Source organism: Caretta caretta, chromosome 25 (assembly GCF_965140235.1).
Source record: "Caretta caretta isolate rCarCar2 chromosome 25, rCarCar1.hap1, whole genome shotgun sequence".
NCBI classification, from domain to species: domain Eukaryota; kingdom Metazoa; phylum Chordata; order Testudines; family Cheloniidae; genus Caretta; species Caretta caretta.
The window spans coordinates 20,393,627-20,418,059 of record NC_134230.1 but is presented as its reverse complement, the minus strand read 5'-3'; the positions used below and the strand labels follow the sequence as shown (position 1 = coordinate 20,418,059).

General features: G+C 48.0%; 2 long non-coding RNA genes across 5 annotated transcripts; one reads left to right on the top strand and one right to left on the bottom strand.

Annotated features, from left to right (window-relative positions):
• Nucleotides 1–1,400: 1,400 nt before the first annotated feature.
• On the bottom strand, nt 1,401–12,633 carry LOC125627228 (uncharacterized). Of its 4 annotated transcripts, none has more exons than XR_007353959.2 (5): nt 12,499–12,633; nt 8,568–8,787; nt 8,071–8,212; nt 7,103–7,771; nt 1,401–3,255 (listed from the first exon to the last, which is right to left on the bottom strand). It is a non-coding gene; the product is annotated as an uncharacterized LOC125627228 (long non-coding RNA). The 4 variants fall into 4 exon arrangements; XR_012666046.1 differs by lacking the exon at nt 12,499–12,633 and having other exon boundaries at nt 7,103–7,327; nt 7,434–7,771; nt 8,568–10,308; XR_012666047.1 differs by lacking the exon at nt 12,499–12,633 and having other exon boundaries at nt 7,103–7,327; nt 7,660–7,771; nt 8,568–10,308.
• A 4,435-nt stretch (nt 12,634–17,068) lies between these two features.
• Nucleotides 17,069–20,910, top strand: LOC142070095 (uncharacterized). Its single transcript, XR_012666036.1, has 3 exons — nt 17,069–17,282; nt 18,909–19,022; nt 20,302–20,910. It is a non-coding gene; the product is annotated as an uncharacterized LOC142070095 (long non-coding RNA).
• The last annotated feature ends 3,523 nt before the right edge of the window (nt 20,911–24,433 follow it).

Sequence of the window (24,433 nt, the reverse complement as noted above, 5' to 3'; positions counted from 1 at the left end):
ACAATCCCAGCGCCCTCAGCCTCTCCTCATAAGTCATGTGTTCCAGACCCCTAATCATTTTTGTTGCCCTTCGCTGGACTCTCTCCAATTTATCCACATCCTTCTTGTAGTGTGGGGCCCAAAACTGCACACAGTACTCCAGATGAGGCCTCACCAATGTTGAATAGAGGGGAACGATCACGTCCCTCGATCTGCTCGCTAGGCCCCTACTTATACATCCCAAAATGCCATTGGCCTTCTTGGCAACAAGGGCACACTGCTGACTCATATCCAGCTTCTCGTCCACTGTCACCCCTAGGTCCTTTTCCGCAGAACTGCTGCCTAGCCATTCGGTCCCTAGTCTGTAGCGGTGCATTGGATTCTTCCATCCTAAGTGCAGGACCCTGCACTTATCCTTATTGAACCTCAACAGATTTCTTTTGGCCCAATCCTCCAATTTGTCTAGGTCCTTCTGTATCCTATCCGTCCCCTCCAGCGTATCTACCACTCCTCCCAGTTTAGTGTCATCCGCAAATTTGCTGAGAGTGCAATCCACACCATCCTCCAGATCATTTATGAAGATATTGAACAAAACCGGCCCCAGGACCGACCCTTGGGGCACTCCACTTGATACCGGCTGCCAACTAGACATGGAGCCATTGATCACTACCCGTTGAGCCCGACAATCTAGCCAGCTTTCTACCCACCTTATAGTGCATTCATCCAGCCCATACTTCCTTAACTTGCTGACAAGAATACTGTGGGAGACCGTGTCAAAAGCTTTGCTAAAGTCAAGAAACAATACATCCACTGCTTTCCCTTCATCCACAGAACCAGTAATCTCATCATAGAAGGCGATTAGATTAGTCAGGCATGACCTTCCCTTGGTGAATCCATGCTGGCTGTTCCTGATCACTTTCCTCTCATGCAAGTGCATCAGGATTGATTCTTTGAGGACCTGCTCCATGATTTTTCCAGGGACTGAGGTGAGGCTGACTGGCCTGTAGTTCCCAGGATCCTCCTTCTTCCCTTTTTTAAAGATTGGCACTACATTAGCCTTTTTCCAGTCATCCGGGACTTCCCCGGTTCGCCACGAGTTTTCAAAGATAATGGCCAATGGCTCTGCAATCACAGCCGCCAATAAGCTATTACCAGCAGGAGAGTGGGGTGGGTGGTGGTATTTTTTCATGCTTTGTGTTGTTACGAATTACACCTGAGAGGACACGCACACAACTGCTGTGAATTATACCTGGTAGGACACGCACACAAATGCTACGAATTACACCTGGTAGGACACGCACACAACTGCTGCGAATTACACCTGGTAGGACACGCACACCAATGCTGCGAATTATACCTGATATGTCATGCACAGTTCAAATCTAGGCTGAGGCACATAAACAAAGTCCACAACTGCAGAGTTCCCAAAAGACACTAAGTTTATTACGCTCGAGCGTGGTGCCCCCCTGCTAGCCAGGAGGGGACCCTGAATACAGATTATACAAAGGTTATATACTTTTTAGCAAAGCATGTTGCCCTCGTGCATCGGAAACCTTAGCCAATAAACAAATCCTTGTCTTATCTACCACCTATCCCTGCTTGGTGCATTCCTCGTGCTATACCAGTATGTTAATTACACAGCATGGTCCTAAAGCCATGCATCAGTAACATTTATTATCAGGATGGGAGGCCTCACATCAAGGCCAAGAGACAGGGAGTTAGAGACTGACAAAAACCAGATACTGGGAGTCAAGGCAGGCTGGAGACAAGAAGGAGGATTTTCACAGGGATTCAGTATCTAAGGATCACTCCTCCTGGTGTATGATGTGCTGGCATTTAAACAATGGTGGGCCCCAAACCAAAATGGAGTCACATGTGCTAACTTTTTCTTAACAGTCCTCCCTTTCTTTTTGTACGTCAGTAAGCTATATTGGGGCTGAGTAACCGCGCTGCAGGGTTAGCAACTGCCGACAGCACATACTGCAGCATTGTAGGCATACAAAAAATAACGCAAAAACAATAACAGTCAAAAAAAGTAAATACAAAATACGCCGTCCCCAAGTCCCCACATCCGGTAGCCATGAGGTGAGCCAGTCCCAGACCTCCTGGAATCCGGCGCTGGTAGTGTCAAGGCTGATGTGGTGGAATAGGGCTGCCTGTTGCTTGAGGATGTGGATGTTAGTTTTTACCCTATAGTGCTGATTTACAAATACACAACAGCTTGAATTGACCAGAGCACAAACCCCGCCCTGATTTGCAAGGAGATAATCCAGGGCTAGGCTGTTTTGCAATGTCGTTTGGGATAGCTGGGTGACTTCAATTTGAAGGGCAGATAGAGCTACTGCAGTAGCATTTGCCATTAGTTTCAAAGCAGCTGAAATGTTAACTATAGCTTTTTTTAGCTCGCTTACTCCCAACCATGGCAGAAACCAACGCACAAAGGAGTGAAAGCCTTTGGGCCGTTGAGAAAGGGGGTTTAAAGGAATACTTTGTCTGTCCCTCCATACTAGATTGCGGATCTCTCCCTGGGTCAGGTTTTGGTGTACTGTCACGGCAGGTACTGTAGCCCCTAAGGTACATGTACCACACCATCCTGCTGGGAGAACCTTATAGGCTGTGTGATTGCATAATGAATACCAGCCAGACCCCTTGGGGACTGGCCACGGGGTCCTGGAGTAGGTAGAGGGGCCGCCCGCACCAGAGCTGATTTGGGTGGTGTCCTTGCACCCCACAAAATTTCCTACAAAAACTGTATTTTTTATGCCCTTACGTCGTGACACACATAAAGCATAATTACCCTGGGCCACCATATTAATAGACCATATTTGGATTGTAACATTTCAGTTAAATGTAGTGTTTGCCCAAAGCTTAGTTTGGAGTGTTTGATTAAGGGGGATAGGTACTCCTACCAACGGGACCCCCTGACCTAAATATGTGGGGGTATGAATACCAATTCAACACTGCGTTCAATTTACACCCTGTTTGATAGCGCAGGTTAAATTTAAGAAGCTATTGCCCTTCCATCCTTGTACTGGACTTGGGAATAGGGAAAGGAACCCCCCAGGCAAACCATACCAATGTCAGCATTCTCCTTTATACTATACAAAAAACACTACCCCCAATGTAAGTCCAATAAACAGGAACACAAAAAGTCCTGGTGGGCTGTGAAGGTCCCAGTAGCTGGAAAGCTTAGTCCATGGGTTGGTCGTGGTGTTCATTTGTGAATTAGCTTGTCCTCCGTTTTATTTTTTTTTCCCCTTCTTGGCTTTTATTAACCTGCAAAGGAAACTTTTACTTTTTACTTATTCATCTTTGTTTAAAAAGGAACACATGTACATTGCCCATTATACAGCACTTTAGTCTTATTGTTTAATGTATGCCACATACACCCTTTTACGAAAATGACTTTATTACAGAGCTTTGGAGCAACAAGCCAGGACAAGCACACCCACTTTTGAGGAGTCCACTTGGTACAACCTCTGGTGTCCAGTAGCTTTCCTCCCTCCCCAGCCCTTTGGCTAGAAATGTGAGGTAGCCAGAAGGATTTTATGTATAATATGGGGAGTGGGTTAACCTTTCATGTCCTTGCTTCCAAAGACTGTTGGTGTGCAAATTTTAACAACAATTTTTTTTAATTAAAAGATCTGGCCAATGAATTTTTTTTTTTTTACTTAAGCAAATATATTAAACTTTAGTATATATTCCAAGTTGAATAAAACGAGTATCTGCATTTTGATTTAACCCTTCTATTTAGTTTTAAACTAAACTGTCCTATGAAAAATTAAACACAGCAATTCTGGCCACAAGACAAACACCACAAGACAGGACATAGAACACAGAACAGAATTCCTATTGTGCCAGTAAATTTATGAGATGTTGAATTGCTTTTCAGCTGGCATTAGTTTTCTCTGATTTTTTGAAAGACAAAAAAAACCACAGATCTACCCCTTTTGGGCAGTCAGTCATTGCTTAAAATATTTTCTTTTTATACAAATGCCCTTGTTAATTGCAGGCAAAACAGAGGAATTACCCATATTTTCTTGTATTTGTTTTATAAGCAGCCCAGGTTTCAGTGGCCTCTACCTTATTAGTTAGGTAATTTACATTAAAACAAAGGCTTTCTGGCTTGCTTTTGGATCCACAGGTTAAAGATTTTTACTTTAAAAAGGGCACAATAAACTTTACCAGACTTTTGATTGCCTTTTACTTTTAACTCCTGCTGTCAAACACACAGCGACCTGAAAAGGAAGACACCACCTATTGTAGCCCCTTGGAGCCTAATAAGATATTAATTAAGTAACACTGTATAATTGCATTTTTTTTTTTTTGGAAAAGGGCCCATTTTTTTCCAAAATGGCTGCAAAGAAACCAAGAATTCTTTTTCTTTCCAGTATTTTACAAAGTTCAACTGCTTAATTCTTTCCAGCAACTACAGAGTTAACTTTTTACTATCCTTTTTTAAATCACTTGCTTATTTCCCAAAACGACACCCAATTAACTTAGATTTTACCATTTCAAGTATTATTCCGGGATTTACGTTTTCCATTTCTGTAATTATTTACTCCTCTTTTTTCACTATGACCTCCAAGTTTACAACCTGTTTTCCAATCTCTCTATCTGTTGCCTGCCGCTTGGGCCCGATCCTGTTTTTTTTCTCTGAACTGTCCCTTCCATGAGCACCAGCTTTGTTTCACTACCAAATTAACAAGGAGGGTAGGCTTCTTAACTAGCCCCCAGCCCTCCTGGTCTCTTTTCTTAAATATTTTCACTTACAAGGGCTACCCGAGTTCCACCCCCATGAGGCTTGTCACCTGGACAGAAAGCACGGCTAATTGGCAAGCAAGGAGGTGACGGGCATAAGTCAGAAAGCCGAGGGTAAGCCGGAGGAGGGGCAGAAGCAGGCATAGCACAGAGCGGGGCTGGAGATCCCTGAGATGAATAAGAAAAGGAGGAGGAAAGAGGACGTCCTTTCGCATGCGCATAAGGCCAGTTGTCCCATACATACCAATAATCCATCTGGACTGGAGCTTTGTTTTCCAGCTTTTTCCTAAGCGCTGTTAATTTTTCCCCAGCAAAGGAACCATCCGGTGGCCAGTCAAAAGGTGTTTGAGTTGTTAGTGCTGGCCACTCAACCTTGCACAAGATTACAGCTTTTTTTTTTTTTACCTAACCCATGGGTACAAGAAATATTCCCCCAATTCTCGAGAATTTCAGCCAAAGGGGTCCCCTTACTTACACTCTGCCCAGAACCCATAATGGGCTACCAAAAGGACACCAAATGTGCCACCTTATTGCCTAAGTGACGGCTCACACCCCCCCTTCTTAGAGTTCTCAAAGGTGAACTCACCCTGTGCCGGCTGGAACTGTCCAAGAGGAGGAGTGTAGTCTCGCTTGTTGGGGCGAGCCTAGAGTCCCTTTGTGGTCGCCAAAACTGTTACAAATTACACCTGGACACGCACACAACTGCTGCGAATTACACCTGGTAGGACACGCACAGTTCGAATCTAGGCTGAGGCACATAAACAAAGTCCACAACTGCAGAGTTCCCAAAAGACACTAAGTTTATTACGCTCGAGCGTGGTGCCCCCCTGCTAGCCAGGAGGGGACCCTGAATACAGATTATACAAAGGTTATATACTTTTTAGCAAAGCATGTTGCCCTCGTGCATCGGAAACCTTAGCCAATAAACAAATCCTTGTCTTATCTACCACCTATCCCTGCTTGGTGCATTCCTCGTGCTATACCAGTATGTTAATTACACAGCATGGTCCTAAAGCCATGCATCAGTAACATTTATTATCAGGATGGGAGGCCTCACATCAAGGCCAAGAGACAGGGAGTTAGAGACTGACAAAAACCAGATACTGGGAGTCAAGGCAGGCTGGAGACAAGGAGGAGGATTTTCACAGGGATTCAGTATCTAAGGATCACTCCTCCTGGTGTATGATGTGCTGGCATTTAAACCATGGTGGGTCCCAAACCAAAATGGAGTCACATGTGCTAACTTTTCCTTAACCGTGTGTATATAAAAAGATCTTCTACACTTTCCACACTATGCATCCGATGAAGTGAGCTGTAGCTCACGAAAGCTTATGCTCAGATAAATTGGTTAGTCTCTAAGGTGCCACAAGTGACACTGGGTGGCCAATCCACATAATGCACAAACCATTTCCCTCCTGGACAAACAGAGACACTGGGTGGCCAGTTAGGGGAATGCACAAAGAATTTCCCTCACGGAGCAACAGTGATACTGGGTGACCACTCTAGGTAAAGCCCGAACAATTTCCCTCACAGAGCAACAGTGACAGTCGGTGGCCAGTCAGGGTAATGCACAAACAATTTCCCTCACGGAGCAACAATGACACTGGGTGGCCAATTCAGGTAATGCACAAATCATTTCCCTCACGGAGCAACAGTGACACTGGGTGGCCACTCTGGGTAATGCACCAACAATTTCCCTCATGGAACAACAGTGACACCACGTGGCCAATCCAGATAATGCACAAACCATTTCCCTCATGGACGAACAGTGACACTGGGTGGCCACTCAGGGTACTGCACAAAGCATTTCCTCACAGAGCAACAGTGACACTGGGTGGCAAATTCAGATCGTGCACAAATCATTTCCCTCATACAGGAACAATGACACTGGGTGGCTACTCAGTGTAATGAAGAAATAATTTCCCTCACAGAACAACAGTGATACTGGGTGGCCAGTCAGGGCAATGCACAAACCATTTCCCTCATGGAGCAAGAGTGACACTTGGGCAGCCACTTGGAGTAACGCAGAAAGCATTTCCCTCAAGGAGCAATGGTGACACTTCCTGGCCAATTCAGGTAGTGCTCAAATCATTTCCCTCATGGACCAACAGTGACACCGGGCAGCCCCTTGGAGTAATACACAAAGCATTTCCTCACGGCGCACCAGTTGCACAAACTGGGTTTAATAATAATAATAATAATAATAATAATAAACAAAAAATAGTTTCACTATAAAAGTTAGATTTTCAGTTATTGTAAGGGATAGCAAACAGAAGATGGCAGATTACTAAGCAAATACAAATACACACACATACTAAGCCTAAGATCTTGAAGAGACTGGATTCAAGAAGTAATTTCTCACCCTAAATGTCTTTCGGCAACTTGAAGAGTTTCTGTAGCTTAGACTTCCCGTGGTTTCCCTTTACAGACTAGACTCCTGTTTTAGTCTGGACTTCCCCCTTCTCAGTTCCTTTGTCTCTTCAGGTACTTTCAGCAACCTTTCTACTGCCCTGCATGATTTTCGTCCGCTCCGACTTCTCCATGGCTCCCGAGACCTCACCTGGGGGAATGCACACCTACCTTTGTCCTACAAAGGGAGACAGCACCAGGAGAGCAGAGGAGAGAGAGACTGAGAAAGTTGGCCAACACACAAGAGAAGAGAGAAGAACATGGGAGGAAGGCAAGCAACTCACCAGCTGGAGTCCTCCTCCTAGATGCAACCTTCTCCTGCGAAGGAGACACCGTTCCTGGCCAGAGAAATGAGCAGCCCCTGAAAACGGGGACCTTGTCTCTCTCGTAACCACAGCTGGTCAGGAACCATTTCTTACAAACCCAGCCCCAGCTAATGGGGAGTCCCTACCTGGAGCCAGGCGGGCCGTGAACAAAGCCTTAAACAAACCAGACACTTATCTCACTGACATTAGCGACTGCTCCACTGCCAACTGGACGACTCCTGGCTTGCATCAACAGTGCTCGCGGGCTCACTGCTCTCGCTCGCTTTCCATCCAATGAGGGGAGTAAACTGTTTGTACTAAACCCAGACCGAGGAGGAAAAACAAATAAGTTACCATCTCAGTGGGCAACATTGCATAGGCTATTCTTTTCTCTTCTCCTGCACGGCGGCGTTCTGCCCCAACCCTCCCCACCATCAGGCCTTTAGTACTAAAACTAGAAAGCACCCCTTGCAACGGCACCCGAAATAATCACTCTGCACAGCAGACTCTGGCCCCTCATCAGCCATAATTTCACAGAGCCCTTTACCCAAAGAGGAAGCACACGGCCTCTGAAGAATACTGCAGCGAGCACAGATGAGGAATTCAAAGCACTGACCGCTTACTCAGAGCCAGTTATGCGGGAGACAGAAAGCTGACGACTCTTCATGTCCACTTAGAAGGATGTCCAAGCTGCTTAGGTACACCTTGGCCACTTCTCCTCTGGCTCGGGCTCCTGGACAATTCCTCTGCGAGAGCAGCTGCAAAAGCCAAGCACGAGCTATCATTATATAAAGCTCCATTGGTGCTGAAAATCTTGCCCTCATCCATGCATTGGCCCCACTTGATGAACAGAGATCAAGTTAACACTGACAGTCACTGGTCCACGCTCGCACGCACTGCCCTGCATGATTTTCGTCCCCTCCTACTTCTTCTTGGCTTCCGAGACATAGCCTGTGGGGATGCACACCTAGTGTGCCTGCCCGTGTCCTACGAAGGGAGACAGCACAGGGAAAGGCAAGGACAGAGAGAGAGAGACAGAGACAGAGTGTGTGTGTTGGCTAACATACTAGAGGAGAGAGAGAGAGAAACATGGTAGGATAGAAAGCAATTCACCTCCTGGAGTCATCTGTGATGAAGTGGGACTGTTCTTCATGTTTCCTTTGAATAGTGTGGGGGTGCCTCAGTTTCCCCTATGCAGTTCTTAAGTATGTAGGTGGTGGGAGAAGGGTGTATGATCGCTGCAGAGCTCTAGAGGGCGGGTGTGTGCAGGGGTCTGGACACAGAGAATGGCAGACACCTTCTTTCCTGGCAACTATGGTCTGGCCCTTGAGAGCTAAAGGGTTGGAGAACAAAGGAATCCGGTGACCTCCTGGCCCAGGATAGGGACAAAGCCTAGAGGAGGAGGGGCTGGAGGGGAAGTCAGTTTGGGGCTGGCTGTGTCATGTCTGCCATTTTGTGTATCGTGGGAGGTGTTGTGTGTCGTCTCGTGTGTGTGTCGTCGCGTGTGTGTCGGTGTCATGTGTCATTTCTGTGTCATGTCATCTGCCCTTTTGTGTGTCGTGTGAGGTGTCGTGTGTCATGTCATGTGTCATTTCTGTGTCATGTCTGCCCTTTTGTGTGTCGTGTGAGGTGTCGTGTGTCATGTCATGTGTCATTTCTGTGTCATGTTGTCTGTTGTTTTGTGTGTTGTTTGAGGTGTTGTCTGTCGTTTTGTCTGTCGTGTGTCGATGTCGTGTGTGATTTCTGTGTCATGTTGTCTGCCGTTTTGTCTGTCATGTGAGGTGTCGTGTGTCGGTGTCGTCTGTGTGTGCGGGCGCGTGAGAGAGACGTCGCGTGTTGCGTGTGTGCGGGCGCGTGAGAGAGACGTCGCGTGTGTGTCGGTGTCTATCGGCACGTGTGAGACAGCGCGCGAGAGATGTCGCGTGTCGGCGTGCGTGAGAGAAGTTGTGTGTAGGCGCACGCGAGAGATGTTGTGTGTCGGCGCGCACGAGCGTCGGCGTGCGTGAGTGTCGGCGAGCATGTGAGTGTCGGCGAGCGTGCGCGTGTTGGCGTGCATGAATGTCGGCGTCCGTGAGTGTCAGCGTGCAACGGTGTGCGTGAGTGTCGGCATGTGAGTGTCGCTGTGCCTCGGCGTGCCTCGGCGTGCGTGAGTGTTGGCGTGCGAGTGTCGCTGTGCCTCGGCGTGCGTCGGCATGCGTGTGTCAGCACGCGTCGGAGTGTGAGTGTCAGCGTGTGAGATGTTATGTGTGAGTCGGCGGACGTGAGATGTGCGTGCGTGCGAGACGTGTTTGTGTGTGTGTGTCAGTGTTGTGTCGTGTAATGTGTTGTGAGACGTGTCGTGTGTGTCATGTGTGGGTGTCGTGTGTGTCATGTGTGGTGTGTGTGTCGCTGTCTGGTGTCGGGTGCGTCATGTGTTGGTGTCGGGTGCGTCGGGTGCGTCATGTGTGTCGGTGTCGGGTGCGTCGTGTGTGTCGGTGTCATGTGTCTCGTGTGTGTCAGGTGTCGTGTGTGTCGGTGTGAGACGTCTTGGTGTATGTGACATGTTGTGTGTTGAGTGTGTGACTGGTGTGTCGGTGTCGTCTGTGATTTTTGTGTGTTGTGCTGGGTGCCGGGTCGTGTGTCATATTGTGTGCATGTGCAACGTGTTGTGCGCGTGCGACGTGTTGTGCATGTGCATGTGCGACATACGTGTGCCGTGCTGTTTACGTGCAACTCGCGACGCAACGTGTTGTGTGTGCAACATGTGACGTGCTGCGTACAACATGCGACAGGCTGTGTGCGACGTGTTGTGTGTGTGACATGCAACGTGCGACGTGTTGTGCGATATAATTCTTGACATCTGATTTGTGTCCATTTATTCTTTTACGTAGAGACTGTCCAGTTTGACCAATGTACATGGCAGAGGGGCATTGCTGGCACATGATGGCATATATCACATTGGTGGATGTGCAGGTGAACGAGCCTCTGATAGTGTGGCTGATGTTATTAGGCCCTGTGATGGTGTCCCCTGAATAGATATGTGGGCACAGTTGGCAACGGGCTTTGTTGCAAGGATAGGTTCCTGGGTTAGTGGTTCTGTTGTGTGGTATGTGGTTGCTGGACCTCATCACAGGACCTAATAACATCAGCCACACTATCAGAGGCTCGTTGACCTGCACATCCACCAATGTGATATATGCCATCATGTGCCAGCAATGCCTCTCTGCCATGTACATTGGTCAAACTGGACAGTCTCTACGTAAAAGAATAAATGGACACAAATCAGATGTCAAGAATTATAACATTCATAAATTCAATCTCTCTGGTCACGCGATTACAGACATGAAAGTTGCTATATTAAAACAAAAAAACTTCAAATCCAGACTCCAGCGAGAAACTGTTGAATTGGAATTCATTTGCAAATTTGATACAATTAACTTAGGCTTGAATAGAGACTGGGAGTGGCTAAGTCATTATGCAAGGTAACCTATTTCCCCTTGTTTTTTTCCTACCCTCCCCCCCCCCCCCCCCAGACATTCTTGTTAAACCCTGGATTTGTGCTGGAAATGGCCCACCTTGATTATCATACACATTGTAAGGAGAGTGGTCACTTTAGATAAGCTATTACCAGCAGGAGAGTGGGTTTGTGTATGTGTGTGTGTGTGGGGGGGGGGGGGGTGTGAGAAAACCTGGATTTGTGCTGGAAGTGGCCCAACTTGATTATCATACACATTGTAAGGAGAGTGATCACTTTAGATAAGCTATTACCAGCAGGAGAGTGGGGTGGGAGGAGGTATTTTTTCATGCTTTGTGTGTATATAAAAAGATCTTCTACACTTTCCACAGTATGCATCCAATGAAGTGAGCTGTAGCTCACGAAAGCTTATGCTCAAATAAATTGGTTAGTCTCTAAGGTGCCATAAGTACTCCTTTTCTTTTTGTGAATACAGACTAACACGGCTGTTACTCTGACAGGTGTTGTGTGTGTGATGTTTTGTGTGTCGTGTTGTATGTGACATGTTGTGTGTCGTGTGACGAGTTGTGTGTGATGTGTATGTGTGACATGGACATGGTGTGTGTTGTGTGTCGTTGTGTATGTGTGTCTGTGTGGTGTGTTGTGTGTGATGTTTGTGTGTCTTATTGTGTGTGTCATTTTGTGTGACGTGTTGTGTGTCGTGTACTCTGTGTGTGTGTCGGTGTCCTGTGTTGTATGTGTGTGTGTGTGTGACGTGTTATGTGTCGTGTTCTGTGTGTGTGTCGGTGTCGTGTGTGTGGTGTCTTGTGTGTCTTGTGTGTGTCTGACATGTTGTGTTGTGTGTGTCTTTGTGAAACTGGTCGTGGGTAGTGTTGTGTGTGTGTCATGTTGTGTGTGTGTTGTGTGTCATCTCGAGTGTTGTGTGGAGTGTGTGTGTGTCGTGTTGTCCGTGTGTAGTGTTGTCCAGCGTGTTTGTGATGTGTGTGTCCTGTTGTGTGTGTCGTATTGTTTGTCTCTGTGTGAGACGGGTTGTGTGTCGTGTTCAATGTGTCTGTGTGAGATGGGCTGTGTGTGTTGTTGTGCTGTGTGGAAGGGAGGGAGGAATGGATGGGAGTGCAGATTGTGGTGGGCTGGTGGCGTTGGGGAGGGAGGAGAGAGGGGGACTGAGGGGTCCCATGGGTGGAGGGATGGACTGGTGGGAAGGGTAGGAATGGGGGTTCAGGTTGTGGTGAGCTTGGGGGTGTTGGGGAGGGAGGGAGGATGGGGGGCTGAGGTTCCCACGGATGAGGGGCATGGACTGGGGTGTAGGTTGGGGTGGGCTGGGGGATTTTGGGGGGGAGGAGAGAGGGGGGCTGAGGGGCCCCGGGTGGAGGAATTGACTCGGGGGAATGGGGCTGGGGGGGCGAAAGAGGGAGCTGAGGGGCCCCAGGTGGAGGAATTGACTCGGGGGAATGGGGGTGCCGCTTGGGAAAAGTTGTGTGGGGCTGGTGGTGTTGGGGAGGGAGGGAAGAGGCGGGCTGAGGACCCCACTGGTGGAAGGATGGGGGGTGTAGTGTTGGGAAGGTTAGGGGGCCGCGGGCTGAGGGGTACCAAACGTTCCCGAGAAGGCAGCACGTTGTCAACTACAACTCCCATGATGCATCGCTCACGACCGCAGCGACTCGTGGAGAATCAAGACAATCCCCCGAGGTACTGGGGTTGGCAGGAGCTTTGGCGTCCGGGCGAATTAAGTCACTTCCTCTTCCCGCCTTGCCCTGCAAACGGAAGCTGTGATACCGAAAGCGCCTTCCTCTCGCCCAAACAGGAAACGCCGGGCCCCGCACTGGCCGCTGGGAGACGCAGGCACCGGACACTGCCACTCCCATGGTGCCGCTGGCCCTGCGGTGGCTGATGGGAGATGCAGGCCGGGACATACTACATCGCCCGCAAGGCACTGCGGTACAACTCCTTCCCTCCGCCCCGCCCAGGCGGGCTCCGCTGGGAACACGGCAGTGGTGGAGGGGCCATGGGTGTGGAAGGGCGCCCCCAATAGGGGGACTTACGGTGCGGGGCTGAAGAGGAGTGAGGCTGAGGGGCAAAAGGTGGGGCAGGTGGGAGATTGGGGGTGAGCAGAGGGATTGGAGCTGCCTGCAGTTTTGGGTAGTGGGGTTGTGGCTAGACCCATGGGGGTTGAAGTGGGGGCAGCCTGCTTTGGGACCCACAAGGGGGGTATGGGCAGGAGGGATGTGGGGGATAGGGGAGATTAAGGGACTTTGGTTGATGAGCAGGTGCCCTGGGGGGAAGGAATGAGAGGGATTAGGGGGCTTTATCTAGGTGATTGGGGGAGGGTGTGAGTGCCTGGGGGTGGGGGAGCAGGAGATGAAGTGGTTTGAGAGGAGAAAACTGAGGCATGTAGGCCAAAGAAGAGAAGCAGAGTTGATGGGGGGATAGCTAAGGGTACCCCCCTGTAACCTACTATCCCCACTCTTGGAATGGGTCACCAATCCCCCTCAGTGTGAGGTTGGCTGCTCCCAGTGGCAGCACAGCTCAGGGATGCTCCATCTGTGACTTGTGTTGCACGTATTAGGGCACTTGTCGTGACAGCTTGTCCTTCCCACCACTTCCCTGGCAGGTAGAAGTTTCTGTCTGCTCGCTTCATGGTGGGAGAAAGCACGACACTGCATTGCTCATGCTGCCATGCAACCACCAAAGTCCAATAACATAGATAGGCCAGGACACTCTACATCTCTCACAGTGCACCACTGTACACCTTTTCCTCCTCAATCCAACCACCTGCTTAGTGCCCTTAGTGCTTTGCCCCTGCTGTGACATCATCTCAATTCAGAGATGGGGCAAAAGGGGCACCTGCAGAGATCCTGGGATGTCTCCCCGCCAGCGGAGTACATGCAGTGCAGAGCGAAGGCAAAGGGGAATAACCTGCCCCCTCTTCCTACATGTTCAGTCAGTTGTGATGTAAGAAAAACTGCTGTGATGGTACAAAGGTAGAAAGAGAGCTCCCACTACATTATTATAGAGATTAAATGGCACTGTTATAAAAAGTTGTGGTGGAATTAGAGTTGCTAGAATGCACAGCCCACCACCACAAATTATTTTCATTTACAAAACAAAAACAAAAAACAACTACCAATCAAACATCAGAATACATCCTTACCCCTTAGAGAAAGGCTGCCAGTTTGATAAGCATGACTGAGATATTAAAGAACTCAGTTACATGTAAAAAGAAAAGGAGTACTAGTGGCACCTTAGAGACTAACAAATTTATTTGAGCATAAGCTTTCGTGAGCTACAGCTCACTTCATTGGATGCATTCAGTGGAAAATACAGTGGGGAGATTTATATACATAGAAAACATGAAACAATGGGAGTTACCATACACACTGTAACCAGAGTGATCACTTAAGGTGAGCTATTACCAGCAGGGGGGGGGGGGTGACCTTTTGTAGTGATAATCAAGGTGAGCCATTTCCAGCAGTTGACAAGTACTCCTTTTCTTTTTGCAAATACAGACTAACACAGCTGCTACTCTGTAATCTGTCAGTTATATGTAGTTAAATTTTTCTGACTTTCTATATTGTTCCACGGTGTGACTGTTCAGGCACACCTGTGCTGGTTTCCCCATCTGTAGAAGGTTAAGGATTACATCTTCTTTTAAGTCTCAGCCTGAAAAACCCTTCAGAACAGCTAATGTGACCTCATTCTGCTAACATAATGATGCCCACTGGGGTAATGCATGTGCTGCTCACCCTCTCAAGGGTGCAGACATTGTATTCAAGTAAATTTCAAAAAGCTCCAATATATAGTCTGACTCTGGAGCAAAATTCGGTCCTTTCTGCAACTAAGTCCATAAAGGGGTTGGCCCTGATCCTGAAAACACTTAAACGATATTCATGTACTGTTACACATATTTGCAGCCACAAAACCACTCCCACCAGTTAACCAATAAACAGAATTAAGTTTAAATCAATTATTTATTCGTGTAATTTTTCCTACTGAAGACCAATGTACTGCAGTAGGGATGGGACAGCAGCAGGAACAGGGGAAGGGGGGCATTCTGGGGAATACATTTTCAATGCCCAAGGGGGTCCTTACAAACTTGTCGATACAATGTTTCTATGTACTTTTAATTACAGCTCATACCTCCAGCTGCACAAAGTAGCGCATAGGGCAACACATTCTGAAAACAAAGGTAAGAGAAGACTACAATTCATCTGCTGCATCAAGGCACACTGCACTAGAAGCATGTGAGAAGCAGCGGAAGGTTTTAGTACTCCTTCCCCCCCCCCCCCCCGCAACACAGTAGATATGCATAGCCACTTATATCTCAATCACCACTGGACACATGCAGGTGAACATGTCTATGAAGGCAGCCTGTATAACAACAGGCAAGGAGAGAGAGCATGTTGGCCAACACACTAGAGAGAAGCAATGAAGGAAGAACAAACAGCACCTGTAGTCACCTTCCTGGTTCCAGATGTTTACTCAGGATATGCTCCTCCCTATGTGCCTTGAGGCCTGAAGGTATGGTCCAGAGAAATGTGAAATAGCTTAGATATGTTGTTGATTTTATGAAAAGAGTAAATAATATAAAACTTTTTTAAATGCCTTCCCCAGCAACTGGCCAATACACAGTTACTCTCCCCCCGCAGAGAGGAGGTGTTTTGCAACCTGTCTCTAGTGCCCTCCCCCCAAACAAAAAGTACCCCATGTCTGGCCAGTAGTATCCCCTCAGAAACCAGATATCCCTCTTGTCCAGATAATAATGTCCCCTAATAGGGACACTTACACATACAGGAAGTGTCCTGAATGCCTGCTCTCCCACGGTGTTAGTTGAGGAGTAGAGGAAAAACAGGGAATCTCAGAAAAACAAACTGGTAGCAGCAGTTGCCTCATAAAGAAAAGGAGTACTTGTGGCACCTTAGAGACTAACCAATTTATTTGAGCATAAGCTTTCGTGAGCTAGTTTTTCCTTATGCTTATTAATTAATGGCAGGGGTATTCCCACACATTAGTACAAGCTAAGTTGTTTACAGCAGAATCTCCTTTTCTCCAAGCCTGCAGCCCCACGTGCTGGAATGTGGTTTGACACTCTCAGCTATGCAGAGAATCTCAGCCTTCCTTAAAAAAATAATCTACTATTTGTACCTACAGAAATCAAAGCTTGAAAATGTGGCCCAACTGTAACCTAAAGGCTCAGAAAGCAAATAAAAAGACACACACCTCCTCAAAAGCACAATTTGGAAGGTCCATGAATTTCAAACTCTTGGGGTTGTCAGCACTGGGTACCTGAGTCCCTTTGCCAAACACTGTCCTCTTTCCCCCCTGGATTCCAGGAGTTTGTGTCCACTTGCCAATTCTACCCTCCCACCCCACCCCGCAGGGATGAGATGGGGAAGACTTGGCTGCAGCAGCCCTGCAAGCACTACATGTCCCATGATGGAATGTGGCTTCCAAGGACTGTTGATTGGACTGTAAGCCAAGAACATTATATCCTCCACACTGCACCTCTCTCTGAGGCCACTTCCTCTCTTCCCATTGATCCTTGGGGCCACCAGATGGTGCTGACCTGCTGGTACTGTTGTGGGGGGAGAATGGGAGTCGGGGGGGAGGGCTCCTGCTTCACAAGGTGGGGGGTAGGGAGAGGAAAGCTTTTTCCTAAGAAATATGCAACGTGTCCCACTCAGACACACCCACCCCTTCCCTGTACTGGGGCAAAGGCAGAGTCTGCTTGGGATGTGCACGCATGCTCACACTCTCTGCTGGAGGACACCAAGTGATATAAAAGGCCAAAGTCTCTTTATTTTGGCAATACACGTTTCCAAATTGACAATAGTGAGGCAGAAGCTGATCCTTTACACAAGGAAAATTATTCTTGTGCCAAAGTTTTAGCCAACTGGAATGGAAAATGTTTAACAGCCGCTACCCAGCTGCAAAAGAATATGAAACTTTAAAACATGGTGAGAAAAACAAAACTCCTACTTCCCATACATATTTATGGAGCTAGCATATCTACCAGCAGAGATTCACTTTAGTAAAGCTTTTTCATATTGAAACTATTTGGGAGAAGTAACCAGAAAAAACTATTCCCTACCTTTTTGTAACTGTTGTTCTTCAAGATGTGTTTTGCTTATGTCCATTCCATTCTAGATGTGTGAGCGCCCACGTGTGTGGTCATCGGAGATTTTCTGCCTTAGCGATATCTGTAGGGCTGGCTGCGGTGCCCCCTTGAGTGCCGTGCTCATGCGCTGGTATATCAGGCACCGCTAGCCCTATGCCCTCTCGGTTCCTTCTTGCTGACAACTCCGACAGAGGGGCAGAAGGGCAGGTAATGGTATGGACATGAGCAACACATCTTGAAGAACAACAGTTATGAAAAGGTGGGTAACTGTTTTTTCTTATTTGAGTGCTTGTTTATGTCAAGCAGTATCCTCGGAGGTGGGCTCAGAGTTCACAGTCTTGCAGTTTGTAGCACTGCTCTACCAAAACCAGTGTCATCTCAAGCTTGCCAGGTCAGCGCATAATGTGATGCGAACGTGTGGACAGATGACCAGGTAGCGGCCCAACAGATCTCTTGGATCGGCACCTGTATCAGGAAGGCTGCCGAAGACGCCTAGTTGAGTGAGCTGTCATTGTTGAGTGATTGCTAGTGGGGGCACCTTTGCCAGCTCATAGCAGTAGTAGATGCAGGCTGTGATCCAGTTCAAGCTCCTCCGAGCAGACACTGGGAGACCTTTCATCCTGTCTGTCACTGCCACGAACAATTGCGTTGACTTATGGAATGGCTTCGTTCTATTTATGTAGAATGCCAGCACCCACTTGATGTCCAGGGTGTGTAGCCTGTGCTCCTCATCTGATACATGAGGCTTCGGACAGAAGACTGGTAAGTATATGTCCTGGTCAGTATGAAACTGGGAAACGACCTAAGGCAGAAATGCCGCGTGGAGGCGCAGCTGGACCTTGTCCTTGAAGAAGATTGCTTAGGGCAGTTCCAAGGTGAGCATCCTGACTTCAGACACCCTGCAGACTGATGTTATAGAAACCAGAAAAGAAACCTTCCAGGAGAGAAGCAGGAGGGAGCAGGAAGCAAGAGGCTCAAAGGGAGATCCCATGAACCTTGACAGCACAAGACTCAGGTCCCAGTGAGGGACCGGGTCCCAGGCGTGCGGATAGAGGCTCTTCAGATAATTTAAAAAATGTGCCATTATAGGGTGGGTGAAGAGAGTCCTGCCCTGGAATGGGGGATGCAATGCCAAGATGGCTGCCAGGTGGTCCTTGATGGAAGAGAGGGACAACCCTTGGAGCTTGAGATGCAGCAAGTAATCCAGGATGTCCTGTGGAGAGGCCTGCTCAGCCCAAAGGCACCACTTCGAGGCCCAACACACAAACCTTTTTCATTTAGCTAGGTAGGTCACCCTGGTGGAGGGTTTCCTGCTGCCCAGCAAAATCTGTTAAACATGGGATGAGCACACCTCTTCTTCTGCACTCAGCCATGCAGCAGCCAAGCCGTCAGGTGCGGCACCTCCAGGTTCAGATGTAGCAGGTTGCCATGGTTCTGGGACAGCAGATCAGGCCAAAGAGGCATCAGAAGAGGGGCGGCTGCAGAAAGGTTCAACAACATGCCAAACCAGTGCTGATGGGGCCATGTTGGGACTACCAGAATAACCCTTGCTCTGTCCTACTTGACTTTCACCAGGACCCTGTGGATTAATGGCACCAGTGGAAAGGCATACATCAGCATCCCCGACCATGGAATGAAGAAGGCATCCGAAAGGGAACCTCTGTTCAGACCCCGGATGGAACATACATGCATGCAGCCATGTGGCCCATCAGACATAGGCAGGTGTGGGCTGTAGTGAGAGGGTGGTTCTTTAACAGGCAGATTAAGCCCGACATTGCCTGAAAGAGGAAGGAAGGCCCTGGCTCACATGGAGTTGACAACCACCCCCAATGAACTCTATGCACTGGACCAGCATTAATGTGGACTTTTTTGTGTTTATTAACAGGTCCAGATTGCGGCAGGTGGAACGCACCAGATCAAGGCTCCTTTGCACCTGTTCCCGAGACCTGCCCTTGATAAGCCAGTCGCCAATGTATGGGAAAACCCCTCGACATCTCAGGTAAGCTGCCACTGGCATCATGTACTTTATGAACACTCTCAGGGCCAATTACAGGCCAAAGGGCAGCACCATGAACTGGAAATGGCACCCTCCCACTATAAAATAGAGGAAACGCCTGTGACCTGGGAATATGGAAATAAGCGTCTTGAGAGACTTGTTGAGGCAACGCAGGTCCAGGATGGATCTGAGACCTCCTTTTGCTTTCAGGATTAGGAATTATCAGGAGTAGAACCCCTATCCTTTCATGTCCTGAGGAACCTTTTCTACTTCCCCCAGGCACAGAAGGTTCTTGACCTCCTGAATGAGAAGTTGCTTGTGAGAAGGGTCCCTGAAGAGGGACGGGGAAGAGGGGGAGGGGAAGGGAGGAGTGGCCAAAAACAGCAGGGTATAGCCCGGAGATATTATGTCCAGGACCCAGTGGTCCAAAGTGACCCGCAACCAGGCTGAATGGTCGGGAAGGAGGTGGTTGAGGAAAGGTAACGGCGGATCAAAGGAATTGACTGGAGCATCGGTCTCGAGCATGCCATCGAAACAAGCACTTCTGGCCTCTGGAATGCTTCGCCAGTCTAGGCTGCGCAGATAAACAGGAGGTAGAAGGGTGGCGCCGACTAAACTTAGTGTCTTGGTCCCTTCTTCTAGCAGACTCCGGACGAGGCTGCCAAAGCCTTGGCGGCTGGGGTGGCCAGCATTACTTATGCGCCTACTGTGGCGTTTGCATGCCCAGTGAGCAAAGGGTGATTCTGGTGTCCTTTAGCCCAGTGTTTTTCAAACTGTGGGTCATGCCATGTCAGGCACTCGGTTGCCTTGCTCTGGTCAGCACCGCCAACCGGGACATTAAAAGTCCCATCGGCGGTGCTGCCCAGCTAAGGCAGGCTAGTGTCTACCTTTTCTGACACCGTGCTGTGCCCTGGAGGCAGCCAGCAGTGGGTCTGGCTTCTAGGCATGGGGGCCACAGGGCTCTGCGTGCTGCCCCTGCCCGAAGCACCAGCTCCACGCTCCCATTGGCCAGGAACCGTGTCAGGACAGGCAGGACGCCTGCCTCTGCACTCCAGCTGTGCCCCTGACCAGAAGCCATTGTGGTGCCCTCCTGCACCAGAGTGTCAAACTCTTCAGCCAAATCCTGAGGAAGGCACTCCTTGAACTTACAGAGGGAGTCCCATAAGTTAAAATTATAATGGCCCAAGAGGGCGTGATGGTTCGCCACCTGAAACTGTAAACTGGTTGTGGAATAAATTTTTCTTCCAAACAAGTCCAGTCGTTTGGCTTCTTTGTTTTTCAGGGTTGAACTGGAGTGCCCGTTTCTCCTTCTCAAGGCTAACAGGACATCGAATAAGGTGTCCACCTGTTCAGCCATCTCCTCCACTTCCAGGCCCAAGTTCTCAGCCACCCACCAAAGCAAGGCCTAGTGGGTGCTTAAAGTCACCAGGTAGGCTAGCCCTGTAGGGGCCCGCAAGCATCTTGTCAGAGTACGAAGACGAAGATTGTACCACCGGTGGGGAACCCTGGTCCTCCTCCTCCACAGGGGAGGGTGGCTTAGGGGTGGGCACAGCCTCCTGAGTCCTGGCTTCCGGGCGTGTCTCCTGTACCAAGCCTAGTGCCAGCTGCTGCTGCTCCAAGGCGCTTGATGACGAATGGAGCAAAGGGGGCATAGCCATGACAGGCACCCCCTATGCATTCCAACAAAGCCACTGCATGGGCCACTGACCTGACTGCCACTGCGCCAATGCTGTGGATGCAGGCTGGATCACCCATTCTCACCACTGGGGTCTAGGAGATGAGCTAAAGCAACCCTCAGTCCCAGCGGAACCCCCTTCCAGAGACCACGTAGGGGCCAGAGATGCTTGAGTCTGCTTGGAGACCATCGATAACGGTAACCAGAGCCCGGCACAGGGGGACCAGTACCAATGGTGTGGAGACCGGAGTTGGTGCCGGGGGGACTGGAGGCGGGACAGAGAATGCTCCCATAGTGTTGGCGACCTGGATCAGTGATGTGATGACAACCTGCAGGAAGGCGACTGGTGCCGGTAGTAAGGGGACCGGCAGCCTCCCTCTCAGCAGCCCACGTTGGGAGAATGGTGACCGTGATCATGGAGCCGGTGACTGATGGCAAGCATCCAACAACCTTGTTGGTGGCTCCGGTGACCAGTGGCACAGAGGTGGAGGGCACACTATCGCCTTGAGAGATCAGCAGCACTCCACTGCTCCCTGGGGAGCCTTATCTGCTGGCTTGCCCTCTTGGGGAGCCTTTGCTGAACCCTGCGGCACCTGCTGCACTAGTGGTGCAGGTGGAGGCCTGTGCTCCTTCGATGCTTGGGGGGTACGCGAGGGCATTGGTGCCGGCAGGGGGATTGGTCCAGTACCACTCACAGGAGTCGAAGGAGGACCTTTCACAGGTCCCAACCAGAGAAGGCTGACTGCGGGGCTCCAGGGTAGGCGGAGGGCCCAAGGCAGGTCCTTTGCCTGCTGCCACCTGGCTCTTCTTTACCGGTGCCAGGGAGCTGTGCTTCCTCACTTTTTAAGGTACTGGTGATGGGCAGCGGTGCCAGGCGGAGCCCAGTGCCGGGGGTGGACTTTGCACTGATGCCGAGGTGCTTGGCAACTTGTGCCTAGACAGCTCAGACACCAGATGGAGGGAAGACTCCATAAGGAGAGTCCGAAGTCAAATATCCTGTTCTTTTTTCGTGCGGGGCCAAAAGTTCTTACAGATATAGCACTTATCTTCAACGTGTGCCTCCGCCAAGCACTTGAGACAGCTGCCGTGGGGATCACTAACAGGCATAAGCCTGTTACAGTCTGCACTTCGCTTGAATCCCAGAGACGGGGGAGGGGGGCATGCCCCACCAGGGACAAAGTCCCTGCTGGGACCCTAACTACTTAACACTTAATGGGTACTTAACATTTAATGGGTACTTAACACTAACTACCAAGAACAACTATATACAAGGCCTTAAGGCATGAAGTCCAAGACAAAAATCCACTAGCCCTTGCTAAGCAAGGAAAGGCACTCCGATTAACCACTATGGCCGGTAAGAAGGAACTGCGAGGGCACAGGGCCGGCGCATATATACCTGATATACCGGCGCATGAGCACGGCACTCAAGAGGGCACTACAGCCAGCCCTACGGGTACCATTAAGGCAAAAATCTCCGATAACCACGCATGTGGGCGTGCACAGCCCTAGAATGAAATTGACATGAACAAGCACTCAAAGAAGAAACATATTTACTTTTTAGTGAGAGGAGAAATATTAGGGCTATCAAGCGATTTAAAAAATTAATCGTGATTAATTGCACTGTTAAACAATAATAGAATACCATTTATTTAAATATTTTTGGATATTTTCTACATTTTCAAATATATTGATTTCAATTACAACACAGAATACAAAGTGTACAGTGCTCACTTTATATTTATTTTTGATTACAAGCATTTGCACTGTAAAAAGACAAAAGAAATAGTATTTTTCAATTCACCTAATACAAGTACTGTAATGCAATCTCTTTATCATGAAAGTTGAACTTACAAATATAGAATTACATACAAAAATACTGCATTCAAAAATAAAACAATGTAAAATTTTAGAGCTTGCAAGTCCGCTCAGTCCTACTTCTTGTTTAGCCAATTGCTCAGACAAACAAGGTTGTTTACATTTGCAGGAGAAAATGCTGCCAGCTTCTTGTTTACAATGTCACCTGAAAGTGAGATCAGGTGTTCTCATGGTACTATTGTAGCTGGCGTTGCAAGATATTTAAATGCCAGATGCGCATGCTTCAACTACTATTCCAGGGGACGTGCATCCATGCTTATGACGGGTTCTGCTCGAAAGCCATCCAAAGCAATGCAGATCAACGCATGTTCATTTTCATCATCATGAGTCAGATGCCACCAGCAGAAGGTTGATTTTCTTTTTTGGTGGTTCGGGTTCTGTAGTATCTGCATTGGAGCGTTGCTCTTTTAAGACTTCTGAAAGCATGCTTCCTACCTAGTCCCTCTCAGATATTGGAAGGCACTTAGGGTTAAATCTTGGGTTGAATGCTGTAGCTATCTTTACAAATCTCACATTGGTACCTTCTTTGCGTTTGTCAAATCTGAAGTGAAAGTGTACTTAAAATGAACAACATGTGCTGGGTCATCATCCGAGACTGTCGTAACATGAAATATATGGCAGAATGCAGGTAAAACAGAGCAGGTGACGTACAATTCTCCCCCAGGGAATTCAGTCACAAATTTAATTAACACACTATTTTTTTAAGCAGTGTCATCAGCATGAAAGCATGTCCTCTGGAATGCTGGCTGAAGCATAAAGGGGCATACAAATGTTTAGCATATCTGGCACGTAAATACCTTGCAATGCTGGCTACAAAAGTGCAATGCAAATGCCTGTTCTCACTTTCTGGTGATGTTGTAAATAAGAAGATGGCAGCATTATCTCCTGTAAATGTAAACAAATTTGTTTGTCTGAGTGATTGGCTAAACAAGAAGTAGGATGAGAGGACTTGTAGCCTCTGGAGTTTTACGTTGTTTTATTTTTGAGTGCAGTTATGTAACAAAAAAAAAATCTACATTTGTAAGTTGCACTTTCATGACAAAGAGACTGCACTACAGTCCTTGTGTGAGGTGAATTGAAAAATACTATTTCTTCTGTTTATCATTTTTATAGTGCAAATATTTGTAATCAAAATATACACTTTGATTTCAATTACAACACAGAATACAAGATACATATGAAAATGTAGAAAAACATCCAAAATAATGTTTTTAATCACAATTAATATTTTTGAGTTAACCGCTTGAGTTAACTGCGATTAATCGACAGCCTAAGAAATATATAATCTATGAACAATTTCAGACTGGGTCTGAGTATTTCACTAGCTTCAAAAATACTTCAGACTCAAAACAATTTTGCTTCATTTAAGATTATCATAACTTTGCTCATATATATTTTTCATGTCTATCTTGTCCGAAGCATCAAGAGATGAAAATATTTAAAATAATTTAAACATTGAGAGATTCTACAGAGCAACAAACACACTTCTGTAATCCATATTATTCTTGTTGTACTTTCCAATTCAATGTAAGTGTAGTTAATAAGAGTTTCCATGTGGTAGCTTCCAGCTCGTATGGTTATATTTTAGGTTCTCTGCTTTGGGATCCAGTTTTATCTGATGTAATTCCCTTGATATTAGTACTACATCGGGCCAGTTTTTACCATGCAAGGCTTTGGATCAGGATATTGCCTTGTCCTTTGGGATAGATCCAATTTCCAATCTGAGAGAAGTGCCGCCTCTGCTTCCCATGCTGCTTCTCTAGGTCTGTTTCATGTCATCCAGTTAGTCACCATCTCTTGAAATTATTAGAACTGTGTAACAGCAGGACAGCGTCTGGTACAGGGGACAGAATGTAATCAAATG